The sequence below is a fragment of the Amphiprion ocellaris genome, chromosome 11 (genome assembly GCF_022539595.1).
Source record: "Amphiprion ocellaris isolate individual 3 ecotype Okinawa chromosome 11, ASM2253959v1, whole genome shotgun sequence".
NCBI classification, from domain to species: Eukaryota; Metazoa; Chordata; class Actinopteri; family Pomacentridae; genus Amphiprion; species Amphiprion ocellaris.
This window is the reverse complement of record NC_072776.1, coordinates 32,019,634-32,035,930: the sequence shown is the minus strand read 5'-3', so window position 1 is coordinate 32,035,930 and position 16,297 is coordinate 32,019,634. Positions and strand designations below refer to the sequence as shown.

Sequence of the window (16,297 nt, the reverse complement as noted above, 5' to 3'; positions counted from 1 at the left end):
AGGAAAATGGAAGTTTAGTTCTGCTACATCAAAGATTTCAGGATTAAAATAACTAAATGAGTCTTTATGCCTCAAACTTTATTTGACAATAAAGAAATAATGAAATAATCACAGATAATCAAAATATAAATAGCAGAGAAAACCTGAGAGAATAATTTCCTGAAAAGTCTGTGAAGGAAAAGCAGCTTTTTATCCTGAAAGGTCAGAATCAGCTCCAACATCTGCATCTGACAGCATCAAGTCAACCAGAAAGAAAAGAAAAAAGAAAATGACTTCTTTCTGATCACATCTGTTCTGCTGCTGCTCACATTCTTCACATTTCTAGTCCACTTTTAAAAGTTCAGCAGACAGGTGCTCTGCTTTGGAGTGTGACGATGTCGTCGGTGATGTGGAGAGTCAAGTTTCCGTTTCAGCCACAGCGTGCTTTAGGTCACGTAGTTGATGAAGGCGTTCTGGAGCAGGACCAGAAAGACCACGACCAAGCAGCCTTGAGATCTTAGGCAGCATCTCCCTCAGGTGGGTGTCAACGGTGTTCATGGTCAGGTCTGTGGTAATCCCGTCAAAAAACAAAACAGAAAAAAATGTAGATTATAAATCAACCTGTAACCAAAGCACTCTGTGTATAACGCCATAGTATAGGATGTAGTTCAGAAAATGTCAAAGTATAGTATACTTTTCAAGAATAACATAGTATGGCCTGTGGTTCATAGTACAGCATGTCGGCAAAAAAACAATCTGATTATTATGTGGTTCAAAAAGTGCAAAATGATATGATGTTGCCTAAAATTGTCATGTATGATATGTGGTTCAAAAAATGTCATAGTGCAGTATATTGTCAAAATAGTATGTTTTTCAAGAAAACATCAGAGTATAATATGTCATCTAAAAAATGCCATGGAATGATATTTCATTGCACAATTAAAAGTATAGTAATTTTTAAAACTGTTCAAATTCTTATAATATGTTGCTAAAAAACAAAAAACTAAAACAAAAAAAGTCATAGTAATATGTCAATTTAAAAAGCCTATAGTGTAGAGTGTCGCCCAACAAACGTCATAGTATAGCATGTCACTCTAAAAATGTCATAGTATAGCATGTTGTCCAAAAAACGTCAGAGTATAGTCTTTGGTCTAAAAACGTCATAGTATAGCATGTCGCTCTAAAAACGTCATAGTATAGCATGTCGCTGTAAAACGTCATAGTATAGCATGCCACTCTAAAAACACCATAGTATAGCATGTAGCTCTAAAAACGAACGTCATCGTATAGCACGTCGCTATAAAAACGTCATAGTATAGCATGTCGCTCTAAAAACGTCATAGAAAAGCCTTTGGTCCACAAAACGTTGTTTTGTCCCTGCTGTCTGAAGTAGGTGAGGAGCAACACAAAAACACTCCAGAGGGTTAGACGAGTATTTATTTGAAAGACTAAGTTTACAACAACACAACACGTGAGGGGGTTAAAAGCAAATGGGTGTTAGTAAAATAAAAATAAACAGAACTAAAAGTGAACTTCACGTTGACATTGATGGACATTCCAAGCAGGAACAAAGTAAAAGATAATCAATATGAAAAAAAACTCTTCCTGTTCACCTCTTAAAACCCAAAAACACACCGCAGTAGCACCCTAAACTAAAACTACCAATGGGTTCCCTGTTTTCCTTTGTGAACAATTCAAAGGTCCCTCTCTATCTCCCCACACATCCACCAACCACTGGAACACATCTCCAAAGTTCTGCTGGGCCAGCTCAGCTTCCCCTCAGAAGAAGTGCTGCCACCTGCCAGATGAAGGAGCCTTTTGAGAGGCAGCTGGCATCGTGATTGGACTGTACTTTGGTCTGTTCCAGTCCAGCTTCAGCTCCAGAGACGGCAGGCGGGACGAGTCAACGGAGGCCTGGTGGACGAAGGCATGAAGCTGAGTACAATCCAGAAAACAACAGAGGAGGAGTGCAGCAGCCCAGAGCCAGAACAAGCAGAGTAGCATCGTATGTCTCTTAGAAAACATCATAGTAGAGCCTTTGCTATGAAAAAATGCCAGAATATACATCATATATTGTACAAATAACAAGTCAAAGGAAAGAGACATACATTGTAGAATTGTAGTAATTGTGGGCTGACTGATTTACTGATTATCAGTATTTTATTTTTTACTGATTTACAGTAATAAATACATTTAAAAATGGCGCTACTTTGGCTCTGAACCTTTATCTTCCTGTGGTCGCTCTGTCTTCTGGAGTGATTTGATTGGTTATACGTCATGAATAAAACTCCTTTAACTTAACATCTGTAAAAAAAAAAAAAAAAAAAAAAACGTATCAACAAAGTTTTCTGTTAGAGTTTGTGTTCCTCTAAGTTTAACTCCAAGATTTTAAATATTTTCATTTACTGCAAATGAATATCTACTCCAAATGTTTCACTAATAATCATTATCAGCCTTAAAACCCCACAAAACACCCCTCTATACTCAACCACACTTAGTACAGTCCGGTTCCCCTTCTATAAATCTGCTTGGAATCTTCCACTTCCTGTTTGTCAAAGTGGCCTTCTACCTGGACAGGTTTTGTTGGAGCTCATGCAACAAACATTTTGGGTAACTGCACTTTAATATGGATGGATGACACTGAATTAGAGTCTGTTTTAATGAGACTGAGTTAAGATGTGTAGCTCTGTCATTAAATAGGAAATTATTTCTCAGAATTCACAGAGAAAAGTCTGAAATGTTTGCTAGGTTAGCGTCCCACATGTTCTTTGGCTCAGCTAAAGCTAACTCTCTCCAACTTGTGGATCTCTTTAGTTGCTTGTTGTTAAAATATCTTGCTAGAGGTACTGAAGATGTTTGTTCAAAATTAGCTCATTCTCAAGTCTGATCTGAACTGTCCTCTTTTGTTTGAACTTTCCCTTAACTTAGGAGTTAATGACAGAGCAGCACATCCAGACTCAGTCTCATTTATGTAGAGATTAAACTTCAGTGTCATTTATTGATGTTAAAGCGCAGTTTTTCAAATGTTTGTTGCACATGCTCCCGACCAAACCAGTCCAGGTGGAAGACGATGTGAAGAGAAAGCTCCAGAGGATGAATATCACACATTTATGTTGGAAATAAATGTCCTTTAATTAGACATTGTCATGCAAAAGTTGGATTTCCCTTTAATGATGTTCAAATCTTTGTTGAGTGTTTTGTTCATGTTGGTTTCTAAATGTTTTTTGACACTCGGCCCCAAAGATTAAAACCTTCTACGGCTCACAAGCTGCAACAATTCACACATTATCAACTATCTTTCTGACTAAACTAAGATAAAAAGTGAAAAACTGCCTGATTCCTGCATCATGAATGTAAATCTTTTTGGTTTTTATGACAGTAAACTTAATATATTTGGGTTTGACATTTTATAAACCAAAACAAGAAATGAATTACTGGAGAAAACAACAGATTAATGGACAAAGAAAATGTGTTTTCCAACATATATGGCTGAATTACTCCAACATTACAAGATACATACAACTGTAATTCAATTTTATTTATATAACACCAGTTACAGGTCAAATTGTCTCAAGATGCTTTATTTTTATATATTTTTTTTGTCATATCTAAAATATGACAAAGTAAGAAATTTAAACCTCTTGACTAATCCAATTTATTATTTGGTTTTTAAGAGACTAATGGACAACTAAAATAACTTTCTAAACTAAAACTAATAAACATGAGGTCAAATAGAAGGAAGAGTTTTAAATACTGCAGTCCCACGACGACAAGAATAAAGTTTGTCAACAAAAACTAAATCTGCTGGTGGATTCCATTAAAGTCCTAATAAATGATAATAAAGTGTGATATTAAAGGTTTCTGGTGCTAAAAATCTCAAAGTAAAGATATGAAGTTTAACATCTGGATGGAGGTTGATAAAAGTTGACCTCCCTTCATTTCTCTGGAGCGACTCCATGGATTTTATGGATGGTGGTTAAAGACCTGCTCTTCTAGTAGTCTTCCTTCTAGTCGCTGTAAAAAGTCAGTCCATCCTGGCCGACTTCAACACCTCTTCATGACAACTGCCTCTGACCTGGAAACTCGAGAAACTCGGGAAAACCTGTGGAGACTCGAAGAACTCGTGGAGACTCGAAGAACTCGTCGGGCGGGGGAAGGTGTGGTGGGTGGTGGTGGGAGGTGGGGGAGTAGAGGGGGGAGGCCGCCACCCACCTCCCCGCCTACTCTCCGCCCTGACTCCACCCAGACTCCGCCTCAGCTCCACCCACGTGGTCACTTCAGGAACTACGATGCCAAAGGGACGACGAAATTATTTCTTTGTATCTGATCTGTAGCTCAGTGAGTTAAGGATTTGCCTATGGAGCTGCAGGTCGCTGGTTCAAGACCAGACACTTCTTAAATTTTCTCAAAATTCTGGCAAAGACAAAGAAAGAAAACTGCCAGTCGTGGGTCTTGAACCTGCGACCTTCCACTCTGTAGTCACTCTTCTTATCCCCCTGAGCTATTCGCTCAGATACTAATTCTACTTTTTTTTGCGCATTTGTCATCTAATTTTTGTTGTTTTCGAGTTTTTTTTTAACTCAGGTCTCGACTCGACCGTTTTTCTCAGGAGGTTGGACTTCAGCCTTTGTTCTGGAGGGTGGAACCCTCAGTTCCAAGACTTTCCAAAGCCTCCAGACCTCCCGAGTCCTCAGGACCTGAGCTTTCACACAGTCTGAGGGCTGAAATTTTCTAAGTCCCACAGTAGTTCTCTGTTTGATTGAACTTTCAGACAGTCCAAGGACTGATATCTTCTAAGTTCCTGAGTAGTTCTCTGTTAGTTTGAACCTTCAGACAGTCTGAGGGCTGAAATTTTCTAAGTCCCACAGTAGTTCTCTGTTAGTTTGAACCTTCAGACAGTCTGAGGACTGAAAACCTAAAACTTCTTGAGTAGTTCTCTGTTAGTTTGAACCTTTAGACAGTCTGAGGAATGAAATCTTAAAAGTTTCTCAGTACTTCTCTGTTAGTTTGAACTTTCTGGTTAACAGAAGCCTTAAAACTTGTGACCATGAGTCTTGATTTCACATTTAGATCATCCATCTGAGTTCTTCTCAGACCTTCACCTGTGGGTTTTTTAGAAATCCTCAACAAACTTTGATTGTCTTCACTGAACATTAAAGATTGTGGAGATCAGAAGGTAACATTAGTTTGATCGATGCCTTCAACTACTAGTAGACTTTATCTGGAAAGCAGTTTTCTTGAATGAGTTCTTAGTAAATCTGTCCACAATCAAACCAAGAACATAGAAAGAGGAAATGTTTGAAGAAACAACTTGATGTTTTCATTTCAGACTAGAAAACACTTGAAGACCTTTATCTGTTTTTGCTCTTTATGATTGTTTTATTGTCTTCTGTTTAATTTGATCTTCTAAAGTCTAACTGGTGTCTTTTCAAATGTTTTGTCTTTAGTTTGATTCTTCTTAAATGTTTAGTTTTGCTCTTTTCTCACCTTTTATTCTTTTCTAATGTCTGATTTGATTTCCAAATGTTTTGTCTTTTTAATGTTTAATTGTTTTTTTCAAATGTTTATTCGGCTTGTTTGAAAAATTTCCTTTTCTTTCCCAATGTTTAATTTTTCGATTAAATCTTTAAGGTTTTTCTTTTTAAATGTTTTACCACCTTTTAATGTTTAATTTTCTTTTTAAATGCTTCATTGTATTTTGTTTAATTCCTATTTAAAGTTTTATTGTCTTTAAGATTTAATTTTCTAATTAAACATTTATTAATTAAATGTTTTCTTTTTAAAGGTTTAATAATCTAATTAAATGTTTTGTATTTTTTTAATGTTTAATATTCTTCTTGTTTAATTGTATTTTTCAAATGTTTAATTATCTAAAATATTTCATCTTTAATGTTTAATATTTTGTTTAATAAACGTTTAATTTCATAATTACATGTTTTGTAACTTCTGTGTAATTATCTAATTAAATATTTTGTCTGTTTAATATAATTTAATTGTATTTGATATTTAATTTTCTTTTTAAAAGTTTTATTGTATTAAATGTTTTTTTCCTTTGATTTAATTGCTTTTTTTATGTAGTTTATTTCTTTAATTTTTTTTCCAACCTTAAAAATGAAATAAACCCTTAAATCACAATGAAAATACTTCTGTTGTCACAATCATGAGTTAGTCAATTATTCAGTTTATCAATTCAGCTTTATTTTTTTTAGCACCTTTCACACAGATGACAAAACTAAACAAGCAAAGAGAAAAAACTATGCTAAAACTATGATTAAACCTCAAAAACATATTTTTAAAAAAAATTTAACATGGTAATAAAATGTGTTGTGTCCAGGGGATGGAGGGAGTTTATTGAAGTCTTCTTGGGCTCATATGGGAAATCATTTAAAATATAAACTTGATATTCAGTCTAAGGAAACTGCAGAGCGACAGAAGAACCAACAATATCTCCTGTTTTCTCCTTTAATGAGTCGACTCTTCTTGTGCTTTCAGACCAAAGAACTACAGACTCTTCACAACCTGCTCAAACTCTTGGTACAGGACCTCACCACACGGGTCAAGAAGGTTTCCGTCTCATTTCTACTCTGAAGCTCACCTTCTCCTGCTCAAACTGCTGACAAATGTTTCTGCTGCTCTAAAGTCTGGTCTCCAGAACTTCCTAAAAACTCTCAAAGTCTCTTCTGCTGCAGGTTGCTTTGTAGAACTGTTCCAGAAAACCTCACTAAACCACATGGAGGAGCCTCAAGATAGTCGTCCAAATGAAACCGTACAAAAACCAAACTAGCAAAACCCAAACGCTAAAGTCTCCTGCAGCCTACCAGAGAACCTCTGAGAACAGAGAATCAGGACAGGAACTCTTACCTTCTGGACAACCAACGCTGGTTCTCAAACAAGAATACAGAATGTGTCTGACCAGAAACCTCTAAAGACTCACTACAGCCAAGATAAAGACACAACTCAGCTGCACCAAATCCACTAATCACTGCACACATTAGCACCATGTACTAACTGTGGCTAAAGAACCTCATTTACCAAGACAACTATCCAGTACAAAGCCCTGAAACACACCAAGAAACACATTAAAGACGATTTTACTGCTGGAAGCTGCAAGCCAACACCTAAAGAACAAACTAAAGCAACAGAACCAAACCCGGTTCACTGGTGAAGAGAAGCAGAGGAAATGTTTGTCTGCAGCTAAATAAAGCAGGAAGACACTGAGCTGCTCAGGTGTTCCTGATAATACCAAGCAGCCACCTGGACAGCCAATAGGAACACAGCCACCTGGACAGCCAATAGGAACACAGCTTCCTGGAAGTCCAGAGGGCGGGGTTAGTCAAGGAAATTTAGTTTAAAGTTGAAGCAGAAAGTAAACAAAGAAAGATAAAAACCACCTTCTGATCCCTGAAATCTCTGAGTTTTCACACAAAGAACACCTGAACATGTCAAACTGGTTCCATAGTAGAACCATCACCATCATTGTAAAAACGTCATAGTATGGTGTGTTGCTCAAAAAACATTAGGACCCAGCTGTCTAGGGTCGCTGAGGAACAACACAAAAACAGGACAAATGCTGGTTTCCAGGGGGTTAGGAGGATATTTATTTGAAAGAGGAAGTTTACAACAACACAACATGTGAGCAGAAAAATCACAAAGTCTGTCTTTAGTTCAACTGAAAATATTAGTTTTTGTCTTTTTTATTGACCAAACTTTTCAGGAAGTAGATGAAGAATAATTAAAGCTCTCATGTAGAAGTCCAACTTATTTTGGATCCTTGTGCAGAGTTTAATCTTAGAGTTTGTAAAGCTGCTGAGTTTTTAGAGTCACATGGTTTGTTTTGACATTTAATAACCGAGTCCTGAAATAAAATTACAGTTGTGGATTTCTGTCATTTAGTCTGGACTAAACAAATAACAGCAGCATAAATCTCAAACGTCATTATGAGGAGTCTGGATTGAGGTTTCTCACTTGATAATGATCAAAACATGAAATTTAGGTTGGTTTAAAGGAATATTCCACCTTAAATCTTTGAATGTTGACCTAAAAGGTTGGTTTCAGGAAGTATTGCATCTACAAGGTCCTCAAACATCCACCTTAAAGGAACATTCCACCAAAAATCCTTAGACATGCACCTAAAATGTTGCTTTAACCGAGTATTCCATCCAAAATCCTAGACTAAAAAATCTTGGTATAAAGGAGTATTCCACCTTAAATGTAGACCTAAAGGATGGTTTGGAGTAATATTCTACTCTAATCTTCCAATGTAGACCTAAAAGGTTTATCTGATGGTATATTCTACCCAACATCCAGGAACATTTACCTAAAAGGTTGGTTTAATGGTATATTCCCAGAAAAACCCTTGAACATTGGGCTTAATGGTATATTCCACCCAAAATACTTGTACATATACCAAGAATGGGGCGCCCGTATAGCTCAGCGCGTTAATCGGGGGACCCATGTGCAGGGGCTTGTGCCCGACGCAGCGGCCCGGGTTCAATGCCCGCTCGCTTGGGGCAGTGGTGCCGCAACGGTTAAGTCTCTGGACTACTGATCAGAAGGTCAGAAGTTCAAGCCCCGATGCGGCCACTGTTGGGCCCTTGAGCAAGGCCCTTAACTCTTCCTGCTCCAGGGGGCGCTGTACCATGACTGACCCGTCGCTCTGACTCCCCCAATTGGGGAGATATGCGAAAATCTGAATTTCCCCTCGTGGGATTAATAAGGGATAAGGAGAGAAAAAAAAAAAAAAGAGAAGTCAGTGTAAAGGAAATGTAAACCCAAAAGGATTGTTTAAAGGAATATTTAAACTATTATTTTCATTATTTAATAATCTGTTATCAGTCAGAACCCTGGCAAACTTATTTTCATCAGTTTTTTTAGTGGAAGTCACAAATAAAGGAGCTCTTGGTTTTTCCTGGCGTTACTGAGTCCAAAGCTGCTGTTTCAACACGGAACGTTCACATGCATCCACAAACCTCTCAGCACTCAAACACCCACAGACAGGCAGCCGGCTGGACCGAGGCTCGGTGGCGTCCTCGGACCCACGAGTCGGGGAGTCGCTGAACTTGTTGGTCCGGTTTGAAGGCCTCCATGTGGTCCAGTAGAAGTCCACGTAGTCGGTGTTGGCTTTGAACCACAGCGACTGGCCACCATCAGGTGGACCGGCTCGTCCTCGTAGGACTCCTACTGTAGCCTTGAGGGAACCACAGGAACATTCAGTAGCTGTTGGAGTTCTTCCTGTCAGGCTCGTGGTAGAACGGCTCTGAAGAATCTTGTACTTGTCTTATCTGGAACAATCTAACAGCCTAAACTGTTAACAGCAGTGTAAAGAAGCAAACACTCAGGCATAGATTAGGACTCAAACTAGATTTATTTTAGAAAACAAATCAGCTTAGAGGCATTTGTTCACACATGTGGCTGAATAGGAGGCCGTCCAATCAAGATTTGAGGTCTTCACTCTGTAGGTTGCTTGTTGGGTGAGACTCATGGACCTCCATCAGCTGACATGGATGTTTGATGGTCTTCTTCTCTAGTTCCAGATGATTCATCCATGAATTCAGCAGCTACAGACTGAAATGAAGCTCATGCTGCCGTGATTGAATTCCTGTTCCAGATCAAATGTTCAGAGCTCACCTTGAATGCAGCCGTCTGCTGTCTGATAGTTTTTCTCATTGTAGTCTTCAATAAAGTCTTTTTCCTCATGTCAGGATGTGGTGAGACTCTTTCTCAGTCTCTGCAGACGTCCCTCATTGTGCATCTCCAGAGAAGAAACAGAAAAACTAGTCACTGCTTCAGCATCACAAACGCTCTCCAGCATTGAGAGTGTTTTAGGAATTCATTCATTGTGTTGTGAACTTTGAAGGAGCAGAAACTTTACAGCTGCCAAAGATATGAGCTCCAATTCTGGATGTTTTAGGAATCAAGTTCATCAAATGAACACTTGATTATTGCTGATAACGTTCATTAAATTAGTGAAGAAATCTAACATAAAAACCTGTAAACTCTCAGGCAGCTTTTGTTAAAGTTTGTCTATAATTCTATCATCATGTTCTGGAACCAGGACTCTGCAGAAGTTCCTTCAATCAGATACTTGTGTGTTTCTATTTAAGGCCTCAGGTTTGAACGTACAGCAGAGGATTAGAAAGGAATGATTTTAATATTTAAATCAGTCCAGTAAATGTTTGGAGTAAAAATGATTAAAATTTTGATTTAGATAGATTTGTGTCAAATAATATTGCAGAGTCTCACTTAAATATATCCAAATGAGTTCAGTGTATTTATTTTATAGAATATTTGATTTCTTAATCAATACTGTAGGGTCTGACCCTAAATATTATAATAATGATGTCAATTTAAATAATATTTTAGTGCAGAGTCATAAACTTTAATCAGCTAAACTTACATACTTACAAACTTAGGCAATATTACTAGTAAGCACTGTATTAATTTCCATTGTTATGCTGACGACACTCAATTGTATTTATCTATGAAGCCAAATGAAACTAATCAGCTAGCCAGACTGCAAGACTGTATTAAGGACATAAAGACCTGGATGACCTATAATTTCTTACTACTAAATTCAGACAAGACTGAAGTCATTGTATTTGGCCCCAAACATCTTAGAGAATTGCTTTCAAAGCATATAGTTACTCTGGATGGCATTACATTGGCCTCCAGTACTACTGTGAGGAACCTCGGTGTTATCTTTGACCAGGACATGTCCTTTAACTCACACATAAAACAAATCTGTAGGACTTTCTTTTTCCACCTGAGAAATATTGTGAAAATCAGGAACATCCTGTCTCAGAGTGATGACGAAAAACTAGTCCATGCATTTGTTACTTCTAGGCTTGACTACTGTAATTCCTTATTATCAGGTTGTCCCAATAGCTCTCTGAAACATCTACAGTTGATCCAAAATGCTGCAGCCAGAGTACTGACAGGAGTTAGCAAGAGAGATCATATTTCTCCTATATTGGTTTCTCTTCATTGGCTTCCTGTTAAATCTAGAATAGAATTCAAAATCCTTCTTCTGACATATAAAGCTCTTAACAACCAATCTCCATCATATCTTAAAGACCTGATAGTACCATATTATCCTAGCAGAACTCTTCGCTCTCAGACTGCAGGCTTACTTGTTGTTCCTAGAATCTCTAAAAGTAGAATGGGAGGCAGAGCCTTCAGTTATCAGGCACCTCTCCTGTGGAACCAGCTCCCAGTTTGGGTTCTGGAGGTGGACACCCTCTCTATTTTTAAGACCAGGCTTAAAACCTTCCTTTTCGACAAAGCTTATAGTTAGGGCTGACTGGGTGACCCTGACGGGGTGAGCTGGTATTTTCATTTGCACAACTGACTTCCCCTCTTGACGTCCTTTAGTTTGTCCCTAGTTATGCTGCTATAGGCCTAGGCTGCTGGGGAACCTCTCTGGATGCACTGAGCCCTTCTCTAACTACCTATGTATTTACTATATATACCATTATTGCATTACATTCACTCTGTTTCTCCCTGTGTCCTTTCTCCGAGTGTCCTTGATCCCAGAGCTGGATGCTTCAGATCTGTGGTGGTTCTCCCACCTACTGGCCTAATCTCCATCTGTGGGATGCTGCTGCTGACCTTCCTCCAGCCCACTGCTTCCAGCTGCCCATTTCCACCAATCTACTCTGCATTGCCCTCACTATACTTGATTTGCTCATCTACATATTTTTGAATTTACCACCAGCTATATATGTAGTATATTTAATGTCAGAGCCGTACACCATAGCAGTAAACTATTATTAGTTTCCATGTTAGTTGTACTTTGCATGTATCATCTGTCTTATCATGCATGTATTATACTGTGTGTTTTATGGGCCTTGTGTCCCCCCCACCTCTCTATCTCTACCCCTCTACCTCTACCCCCTACCTCTATCTCTACCTTTCTACCTCTTCTGTCCCTCTCAACCCGCCCGGCCAGCAGGCAGATGGGTCCCCCCACATTAGAGCCGGGTTCTGCTCGAGGTTTTTTTCCCTGTTAAAAGGGTGTTTTCCTGCCACTGTCGCCTTTTGGCTTGCTCTGGGGGTTCAGGCATATGGGTTCTGTAAAGTGTCTCGAGACGATTTGACTGTAATTGGCGCTATATAAATAAAATTGAATTGAATTGAATTACATAATAAATATCACTGCACGATTTTAACCTAAACATTCATATTATTGAGGTAAATTTACATAAATCACGATATTCTAGAGTCTTAACTGGAATATTTCTAACATTAATCTTTTTGTATTGTGATGATAAACAACAATAACCCGACTTTCAGATAATATTTGTTGTCTGTGATTGAGACTAAATTCCTCCACATTCTGGAACTGGATTGAATTTCCCAAAATCAAACATGGACAGAATTTAACACTCATGTATCCATGGCAACGCTAACGTTTCTGCTTCTTACCAAAGTTCACAACACAAGTAAAGATTTTAATGTAAAACTTCAGGGATGACTGCTGACCACAAGTATTCTGATCAATACTTCATGATCAATATCAGGACAGATGTTACAACTCCAGTTGTTGCATTAGACTGCAGTTATTCACAGAGAAAGTAAAACATCACATTCCTCATAAAAACTAGATGGGACTTTTATTAAATAAAGTGTTGGTGAATAAACAGCGTAAAAAGTGTAAAGCAGCTCCATTAAATCAGGAGATGTGAGACTTCCACAGCATGGATCACCATCTGCTGTGTTGATTCATAGCTGAATGTCAGAATGAACTGAGCTAGAAAAGCTGCTTTGAGCTGCAACATTACAGTCTGACAATCCAACACCATCACAGTTTTCATCTGGTTGTTTTGCTCCAACATGCTGTGAAGTTCAGTTTTTACCTGAATCAATACAGAGATTCTATTTCCAACCAAGACTGGAATAAAAATTAGAATGTTATGAGGTTATTAATGCAACTAAATCCTTTCAGATGGAAGGATTTACTTCTAAGTTCTAATTCAACTTTCAGTTGGAGCTCATTGCATTCACAAAGAAAAACAGTGAAACCTTCATAGCAACATTTAATAAACCTAAAGCTTCCCTGTTGGCTCATTGGTGGAGTTTGTTACTGAGCATCTGAACCTTAAATCCAGTGAGACGACCATCTTCAGTCCAGGCCAGTCAGAGAACTTCAAGATCTTCCATCAGCTGGACCAGATGTGGCATCATCTCCCTCTGAACATCTGGATGACAGGAGAAAAGACAGAAATCAAACACAGATCACAGAAATACAATTTATTCACTTTCATCATTTTATAAAAGTAGCATGAACTTTATTAAAACTTGACAACATCAGTAATGGAAGTAAATGTTTTTATCTGGTGTTGAAGCTAAATTTAAAGTCAATTTTAATGACAGTTTATCCTGAGAGGAGTGAGAATGGAGCTTTTCTTTCCTTTATAGAATATTCCCTCAAAATATTATGTTTATTATTGGCTTTAGAAGCATTTTTCTTTACTTATTTATTTTTAGATACCTCAGACTGATGCACTTTGCTGGTTTGCAGATAATTTCATGTACAATGACAATAAAGATCTTCTATTGTAACATATTTTGCTAAAACAAGAACTGAAACCTTCTCAACCACCTCTCAGTCTGCAAAATTCCAACTGCGACCAAGAATTATCTGATGTAGTTATTATTCTAATCTTTACTGAACCAGTCCTGGAATTAATAAAAATCTGTATATGGATATGATTTTCTCTGATGGAACCACTAAAACTGCATACAATAAAGTAAGTCTCTTCTGCATTGCACACATTCTACACTTTTGTAGAACTCTGGATGTCAGAGTAAAGGCAGACAGATCCACCAATCAGCCACAACATTCTGACCACTGACAGCTGAAGAGAACAACATCCATCATCTTGTTCTAATGCAACGTTCTGCTGGGAAACCTTGACGTTCATGTGGATGTTTGACATGTACCACCACCTAAACACTGCAGGACAAACAACCCCCTAGTCTCCATTGGCAACAGCAGTCCTTGATGCCAGCTGCCACCCTCAGCAGGACAAAATAAAACTACTCAGGAGTGGTCTGAGGAACACGACAGAGCTAAGCTGTTCACCTGGGTTCCACACTCCCCACATCCACATCTGATGGAGCATCTGTGGGATGGTCCAGGATCAGCCTGGTCTAGGTAGGACCCACCCTGCAACCCACAGGATCCACAGAATCCCCAGAGGTTCTGATGAACCACTGAGTCAGAGGAGTTTTAGCAGCATAAAGGGACCAGCACAGTATTAGTCAGGTGGTCAGAATGTTATACTGTTATATTGTCATGCTGATTATATGATCAGGAAATGTTACCATCAATTATAACGTCCACATTGATCAGGAAAAAACAACAAACTATCAGTTCATTCAGAAACTGTGGGGTTAAACCTAAAAACACAGACCAAACAGCAGTTTGTTTCAAAGCAGAACACCAGCCGGTTTTCACTAAAGAAGCTTTCAGAGCAACAACTAAATGACAGTTTTGTTCTCATTAAGTTCACAGAGTCAGAATCAGCCAAAATAATGTTTACACACATCAGGAAAAGAAAAACTTTTATAAATATTTCATTTGTGTAAGTACTTCTATACATATAGATTCCTCTTTCTAAGTTTGATCAAATCATAACTCTGTGTTCTGTTGTACGATGTTTTCCCAACAGATGGCGCTACCCTCATGAATGGAGCATCAACAAGCGACGTCTACAACACAACAGAAATGTCTGGAAGCCAGTGGCACCACTTTGAGCACCTCTTGTAATTGTAGAGGCCAAAAATAACTTTTATTAATCTCATGATGTCTGAATAAATTTGGTATTGAAATATTTATGCAAGTTTTTCTTTTCCTGATGTGTGTAAACATTATTTTGGCTGACTCTGTATAATGGGTTTCTGACAGGTCACCAGGCAACATCTTTTTATAATAATGACAAACATACCTGCATTCTACAGGAGTGATTTTCCTCATGTGCAGGTAAAGATGTGTGAGGAGCTTAGAGATGACAGGAGCAGGAGTCATCCTCACTAATTCAGCTTCCACCTAGAAACAGAAAGACCACAAACAAACACACTGATATACTCTCAAACGTTCAACATCACAGCCTCAAAATATCTGTTTAGGAAGTGTTGTGTTTCTAAATTCTGCTGAAAGCATTGACAGACATTCTCTTACAAGGTTGTGTAAAAAGCAGCCTGTCCTCTGAGCTACTGAGAAATCTTCCTGAACAAAGTTTCTACGTGTAAATCAGCTCAACAGAAACTAAAGCCTCAGTCAGAGATAACAGGTATCACAAATTATAAACAATTTTCTTTGTTAACTCAGACTTTCTGCTTCAACCTCACATAAAAAGGGGAGTTTAACTCATCAGGTGACTGAAAATGAACGGCTTGTGCAGTTCTAGATCCAAAAGTAGGATGTTTCAACTCATGTTTTACTACAAATACATGCAATAATAAATATATACAATGGCTGCTTGTTAGTTTATTCACTATTAATGTCACTTTATATACTGGATTGAACTTGAGCAGTGGAAGAGAGAAGGAATTTAATGAAATTATGGAGATTCAGAGAGGTAATGTTGCACAATGTTAAGCTCGGTTTAATTCAAAGCAGCTGAATGTTAAACTTCAGTGCAGCTGAACGGGTTTCAGTTAACCTTAAAGTAAAATAACTTTTTTAAAAGCTAAAATACACAGCAGAGAAATACAGGTTGAGAAGTTCCTTCTAATAATGAGGACAGCTGTGTCAGCAACTAACACAGGTGTTCAGCAGTAAGTTAGCCACCTGTGTTGATTAGCCCGCTAGCTAACTTAGCCGTTTAGCTAGCTAATTTAGCCGCTTAGCTAGCTAACGCGTCCGGACCAACTGCTCAAACACGACAAAACACAACTCTTCACAAGTCGCTGACTTAACGTACAACAAAACAACGCTACTGGTTAGAAGTATTTATCTTCTTACCGTGTTTTACTCCAAAAACAAGATCAACAGCAGCCAGAGATGCTACCAGACCTGCTGACCATAGATATATAGTGGACTAGACCCGCTAGCGAGAAGTCTTCTATATGATCTATGGTCTGACCAATCACTGCTCTCTTGTTCCGCCCTCTGAGAATCTTGTTGTCGTTTGGCTCCACACTTGCTGATGACCACTTCCGGTCTCAGAAAATGAAAAAACGGACCTTTTTCGTTTCTCTCTTACTGATTTTATTTTTTATTCTAAATATAAAATGAAAATCAAAGCATTTTTAAAATTTCGTACATCCCCTTTTGTTCATGAAAAGGAAAAATGCCTTGTATTTCAATTTTAGT

The 16,297-nt window shown here is 38.1% G+C and overlaps 2 long non-coding RNA genes across 2 annotated transcripts; one reads left to right on the top strand and one right to left on the bottom strand.

Annotated features, from left to right (window-relative positions):
• LOC129349953 (uncharacterized) lies at positions 1-7,359 on the top strand. The gene is made up of 3 exons (XR_008603126.1): positions 1-516; positions 1,680-1,976; positions 6,472-7,359. It is a non-coding gene; the product is annotated as an uncharacterized LOC129349953 (long non-coding RNA).
• Positions 7,360-7,553: 194 nt separating this feature from the next.
• On the bottom strand, positions 7,554-16,071 carry LOC129349952 (uncharacterized). Its single transcript, XR_008603125.1, has 3 exons — positions 15,947-16,071; positions 14,928-15,028; positions 7,554-13,175 (listed from the first exon to the last, which is right to left on the bottom strand). It is a non-coding gene; the product is annotated as an uncharacterized LOC129349952 (long non-coding RNA).
• Between the last annotated feature and the right edge of the window lie 226 nt (positions 16,072-16,297).